Genomic DNA, 6,997 nt, shown 5'->3' with positions numbered 1-6,997 from the left:
CAGAGACAAAACAGCTTGGAGAGAGGTGAAGGGCTTATCTCCCCAAACAAGAAGTCCCTGTTATTGGAGTTTTCAGAGATTTTCACCATAGCTGAGATGGTCTAGAGGGGCTCACCCATGGGAGAATGCCCCCAAGGTGAGGCCAACACAGCTCGACATGAACTTTCTGGAGTGCGCTGTCCCAGGTCTGTCCTGTCTCTGTTCGGTCCCCCTCAGAGCATTAACTTGGCATTAAGTTCCAAATGCTAGTTCTAAACAGAAGCTCTAATGGCTTTGGTTGAAAGTATTTTCATCAGATATTGGAAAAAAGCTGATTTCCTTATTTACTCTGTCCTTAGTGTATTTTGTGTCTGGGGATGTGGGAAATATCTATATACATATACATATGTATATGTATATAGATTTAGACATTCAGACCTTGGCATTTTATATATATATAAAATGCCAAGGTCTGAATATTGGAGGCTTACATGCCAAGCATAATCCAGTTATTCTCCAGACTAGGAACTTATCTCAGAATAATTAAATAAGAATCTCTGGGAGTCAGTCACAGCCATCACTGGTTTCTGGAGATTCCCTCCATGATTTTATATGCAGTTGGTTTTGAGAACCGCCCTTTGGATTGCAGCCTTTAGAAATCCCTTGCTCTTTGCATGTCCGCTGTAATTGGAGAGGAGCTTGGTGAGCACTTCTACAGATGCCTGTAGCTTGAAAATAGGTCTATAAATTATGCTAATGCTTAGTTTTTTCTAAAAAGAAACATTTGCATATCACTTATGATCTACTGTGGTAATCCAAACCTGTTTAGAGTTTGGCATTGATTTCTAATGGTTCTCTTTTATATAATTTAAAGTGTGAATTTATTAAAATATCCTAAACTTGCTCACCCTGAGGGTATGTGAGAAAGAGCTTCTGCATTCCTGGGAGCAAATTGCAGATCAGCATTTTTAATGCTGCCTAAGATCCTTTGTGTGTGTTTTTTAAAATTACCAACATAGATCAAGTTTATGTTAATTGTATGAAAAAGCAACAGAAATAATCAGTAACATTTACACAACTTAAGTAGTTAACCTAGTTCTGAGGCGGCAGAATTATTCAATAGTCAGCACCTTAAAGTAGGTAAAACATGTAATAAAGCATTTCCCTGGACTACTTTTTTTCTTCTTTCTCCATTTTTGCAAGCATGGTTGGGTAATATGTATGTTGATGTTGTGGTAGTAGTGATGTGGTTTGAATCAGATTTATCTCAATCTAAATTCGACCTGTTTCCTTCTGTATGTTAAGCGATGTAGGGTGAATGCGCTCTCTTTTCTTCTAGGGTTCTGTGCGCTTCTTAACACTAAAGTGGCCGTACAGAACAGGCCTGAGAATTCCCTTGTGCAAAATTACACATAAAAAACATAGGAAAAAAACCACCATACTTCGAAAACTTTATAAGAAATCAACATTTATTGAGTGCATAGTCCTGTACTTTATTGACTGAACAATAAGCCTTTCTTTTCTTGGAAAAGAAGGCCCCAGAGTATTGCAAATGAGGTAACGAATCCTAGAAAGGAGGGGCTGTATACTTCGGAGCTGTGAGGCATTTTCTATCTAAATCAGACACTAATTCTCTACAGTATCATATTGTCCTTCTGCATAAATGCACTGTTTCAGGGGCGCCTGGGCGGCTCAGTGGGTTAAAGCCTCTGCCTTTGGCTCAGGTCATGATCTTAGGGTCCTGGGATCGAGCCCCACATCGGGCTTTCTGCTCAGCAGGGAGCCTGCTTCCTTCTCTCTCTCTCTGCCTGCCTCTCTGCCTATTTGTGATCTCTGTCAAATAAATAAATTTAAAAAAATACACTTTCATCAATGATAAGTGAGTAACACATTAAGGTTTTTTTCTTGATCGAATCTATAATTTTAGAAGGAACACAGATGTAACTGAAGATAGGTCAGTACCCCCAGCAGCATCAGTGAGAGTCTGTGATTAATTTAAAGTCCCAAGACTCTTAAAATTATCACTGAGCTTTCGAGGATTAGCGTGACTCCCTTATACTTGCTCCCGTTCACTTACTTCCTGCTTGTGTTGTCACCACACTAGACTTTTTGTGATATCCCTGACAGACTCTTCCTGGTGTGTTTGTGTATTTTTAATCCATCACTGTTCCACAAATTTCTTTCTTAGACACATTCGTATATTTTTTAAGACATTATAGACCATGGCAAAACACTTTTTTTTTTTTTTTTGTGCTATGTGATGATTAATTTTATGTGTCATCTTGACTGGGCTAAGGAATACCAGATATCTGGTAAAATATGATTTCCAGGTGTGTCTGTGAGGGTACTTCTGAAAGAGAGTACCATCTGAGAAGTAGGCTGCATAGAGAAGATCTCCCTCCCCCATGGCATCCAGTCCATTGAGGGCCTGACTAGAACAAAACGGCACAGGACGGGTGCATTCACTCTCCTGGCTACATCTGGACATCCATCTTCTTTGGCTCGTGGGTATCAGTGCTCCTGGTTCTTGGGCCTTTGGACTTGGCCTGAGTTAAATCACTGGCTTGCTTGGTGGTCCAGCTCGTAGATGGTGGATCATGGGATTTTCTGACCTCCATGAACATGGCAGCCATTTCCTGTAATAAGTCTCCTTCTCTCTCTGTGTATATCCAGGTGTTCCTGCTTTTGAAAGTTTACTGCTATGCCACTTTGTTTTTATGAGGAACTACATTGTTACCTGCTTTTGCCTACCAAAAGAAATCAAAGGGAATTTTTGCTTTTATGAAAAATGACAAAATGCAGAAGTGGTGTTCAGCATTGGTTTGAGAGTGAACCGTTACGGAAGCGGTGTACACGGGGGGCATTGGGAGTGGGGTCACCAAGCACTGTCCCTCGGAACATACACTTAGCACATGGGCATCAGGCCACCACAACTTTGAACCATGTCTGTGAGCCTCTGAGCTCAGCTTGGTTTGTTTTGTGCCTCCATTAATAAGTTGTGTCCTGAGGTATCAAGAAAGCCTAAAAGGGGTGATTTTTGGGGATCTGGGAATACTCAGAAGTTTTCCCATATAAATTAATGGTAATTGCTTCTTTGCTTTGTGCTGCTTTGGCTTATGAACATTTTCATAGGATCATTTTCTTTCAGATAGTGGGGAAAATATATATATATACATATATACGTATATGTTTCTGTTATATGGTTTATTTGTGGGTTGAGAGAAGATGCATCTCATTACATTTCCCCAACAATAATTGAATAGAATTTTTGAAATTGTCATCAAATACTGTTTTTACATATGCATCTGAGATCCAGGAAGGATCTCAAAACCCGCCTGTCAAGGCTCACCAAAGCTGGTCAGGGACAGAGCCATGAAGAGAAGCCACAGCCTCTACTCTGAACACAGTTTACTTTCCAAACTCCTCGTGCTTCTTGTCCATATTCAAAAGCTTAATTGTTTTTGAATGTTCTCAATATGACTAAGCTAATGCATCCAGAGGAATAGTTTTTCCCATGCTTCAGTGGAAACGAATCAGCATGGTTTGACTTCTAAGGTTATTGACATTTCCTAAGTGATAGCTGCTCATTGTAACGTGTAAAGACTTCGTTAGCAGACTTAATGAAAATCCAATCATTTCTACACTTGAAGGTTGCTAAGTGAAGTAAGAGGAAGAGAGAAAGAAGAGGAGGCGGGAGCCCTCCAAACATGAATCAATTTCCTAATACCATTTTTGCTAGTCCAGTAGGATATGACATGAAACGCATTTATAGGATTAAAACATATACATGTATTAATTTTAATGAGAAAAAACTCAAAGAAGTGATGCATAGTTACAGGATTGAGGAGTAATAAAAAATAGATAGTAATAAATGTTACACTACGGTAGTTTTGACTGCTTAGGGGAAATAGATTTGGAATAAAAACGAGATGGGCAAAACAATCTAACTTGTAACAATATGCGCTGTAAATTACCGAAATAAGGGGGAGTTTGTGGGGGGGAGTAGCCAATTTCTAAAATAGCTTAGATGAGAATGACTGTGAAGGTCTGCTGAATCAATCTTTCACAAGATTTCATGGTAATGTATAAATGTCTTTTTAAAAATCACGCTTAGACATTTATTCTCATAGACGTTCTGGCAAAACATCTAAGGAATGAGGGCTGCTAACCAACGGGATTTAAACATAGATGAGAGTAAGCTGTTGATACTCTTTCAATCTCTTTTGCTATTATTCTGAATTTAAAAAGAAAAAAAGAGTTAAGGGTTGAGGAGCAGGAAGGGATTCAAATGAACCATTACCCTCATTTTAGTGTATAAACTTGTCTGAAGATTCAAATATTTGGATTTTGGGGGGATGTGACTGAGGGGGCATAAAGAAAGAGGAAAGATAATAACCTCCCTTAAATGATTTAACCAAAACACTGTTCTGTATAATTTACTCTTGCAATATTTGTTTTTTTTTTAATATTTTTATTTATTTTACTTATTTGACAGAGAGAGATCACAAGCAGACAGAGACAGAGGGAGAGAGAGAGAAGCAGGCTCCCCGCTGAGCAGAGAGCCCGATGCGGGACTCGATCCCAGGACCCTGAGATCATGACCTGAGCCAAAGGTAGCGGCTTAACCCACTGAGCCACCCAGGTGCCCTGTTTTTTTTTTTTTTTTTTTAAAGTAATATCACATATCAGGAGAAAGCCTGTTTCAGATCAGTGTGATCATTGTTAGATAAAGTGGAAACAGTGATCTGGCGAAATCCTCTGTCCTTAATTTGCATTTGAATTTAAGCAACTGCAGATTAATTAGTATTATGTTCTACCTCATTGCTGTTTACAAAGTGGTTTTGTCCTGGATCAGTTTCCAGGCATACCTCGAAGAGATTGTGGGTTTCGTTCCAGATCACCACAATAAAGTGAGTATCACAATAAAGTCAGTCAAATGAGTTTCTTGATTTCTCAGTGCATATAAAAGATATATTTACAACCTACGGTAGTCTATTAAGGGTGCAATAGCAATATGTCTAAAAGAAAAAAAGTACGTGCCTTAATTAAAAAATACTTTATTGCTAAAAACTGTTAACCATTATCTGAGCTTTCAGTGAGTCATAAACACTGATCACAGATCACACTAACAAATGTAATAACAATTAAAAAAGTTTGAAGTATTGTGAGAATTACCAAAATGTGATCGATACATGAAATGAGCAAATGTTATTGGAAAAATGGCGCTGATAGACTGGTTCAAACCAGGGTTGCCATGAGTCATTGATATGTAAAAAATCCAGTATCTGGGAAGTACAATAAAGTAAAGCAACAATAAAACGGGGGAGGGGGGTGTGCCTGTACCAGTCGGTCATTTAAGTACGTGTACTTTAAGCTCATAAATTTCACTTATAATTCAAGTTTCTTCATAAGCCTATTGAACATATCCCCCCAAATCAGTACCATATAAAGATACGAAATTTAAAATATAAATCTCAGTTTTTAAGCTTCTTTGAACATTTATTATTCAACAGAGTTGGGGGGAATACCAACTGTGAACATATTTCAAAGATATGAATATACTAATAACCTTTAAAATTACTATTTATGAATCACAAACTCATCCATGTTGATAATAGATTCTACAACATAAGATATCAATTTTTTTTTGTGAATTTGGTAGTGCCAAAAATAATCGCTTTGTCATTTAAATGAAATTCACAGTAATTCTGTATCTCACAGTCACATTTTAATAATTGCAAACTAGCAGAAAATAAGAAGAAAATGATGGAAGCAAGAGCTCGATAGATATTCAGATAAGCTGCTTTCCACTGCGGTGTACATGATGACTGCAGGAATAGATGCAGATTTTAGGAATTAGAGAGCAAATTAAGAAAAAATAAAAATCACTTGTGCTCATCAATCAAAGAGAGCCATCACTGGCTCACTGGCATATTTGCATTTTGTATATTTCTGTTCACTATTTTTTCTACATCCAAATTGTGATCAAGCTCCAAGTATAATTTACATAGGGCTTTTCTCACTAGTTATATTGTGAAAATTTTCTCATGTCATGAAAATTCTCCAGAAACTTACTTTCGGGGGCACTTGGGTGGCTCAGTAGGTTGAGGCCTCTGCCTTCAGCTCAGGTCAGGATCTTAGGGTCCTGGGATCGAGTCCTGCATCGGGCTCTCTGCTCAGCGGGGAGCCTGCTTCCTCCTCTCTCTCTCTGCCTGCCTCTCTGCCTACTTGTGATCTGTCTGTCAAATAAATAAATAAAATCTGAAAAAAAACACTTATTTTTGTTACATAATATAGTCTTTTATATAGATTTACCCTAATTAAATGAACTATTTTCTAATTATTGAAAATTTGACTTGTGTATATATATATATATATATACATACATGTATACATATATATATAAACAAGATTCTTATTACAGCAACAAAATTGTAATGGGGATATTTTAACATATTTTGGTGTTCAGATATGTGATGATGTACTTAGAAAAGATATCAGAATTAGAATAATTAAGTCAAATGTTATACACATTTCAAAGCCTCTTGATACAAACTGTTGAATGCTTTCCAGATGTTCAAACTAATTTGTATTCCCTGTACCTACTCCCGAGTACTGGATAATATTTTAAAAAATGTGTTCTGTATGTTCAAGTATGTTTTTCTTCAGTCACTATAGTAACTGCAGAAACTGAATATTTTTATTCATTAGACGACTATTTTTCTTGTTTGCTTTTTTGTCTAGTCACCTATTTATTATTAGTTTCCTATTTTTCACATATTTTTAGTGTGTGTGTGTGTGCACGCGTGTGTGTGCATGCATGCACGCCTGTAAACAACCTTAACCTTGGCATACCTTCCCTTTTTAAATAAAGTTGAAATTTTTTTAATGTTCTTTTTTGGCATTAAGAAGCTTCAGTTACTGTGCATTCACCTTTTGTAATTGCTTTCATTGTCCTAGTAATTAACAAATTGCTTCCAATTCAGTAATGAGCTACAGATTTATTTAATTTTTTAAA

This window comes from Mustela erminea, chromosome 21 (assembly GCF_009829155.1).
Source record: "Mustela erminea isolate mMusErm1 chromosome 21, mMusErm1.Pri, whole genome shotgun sequence".
In the NCBI taxonomy this organism is placed as follows: domain Eukaryota; kingdom Metazoa; phylum Chordata; class Mammalia; order Carnivora; family Mustelidae; genus Mustela; species Mustela erminea.
This window is presented reverse-complemented; position numbering follows the sequence as displayed.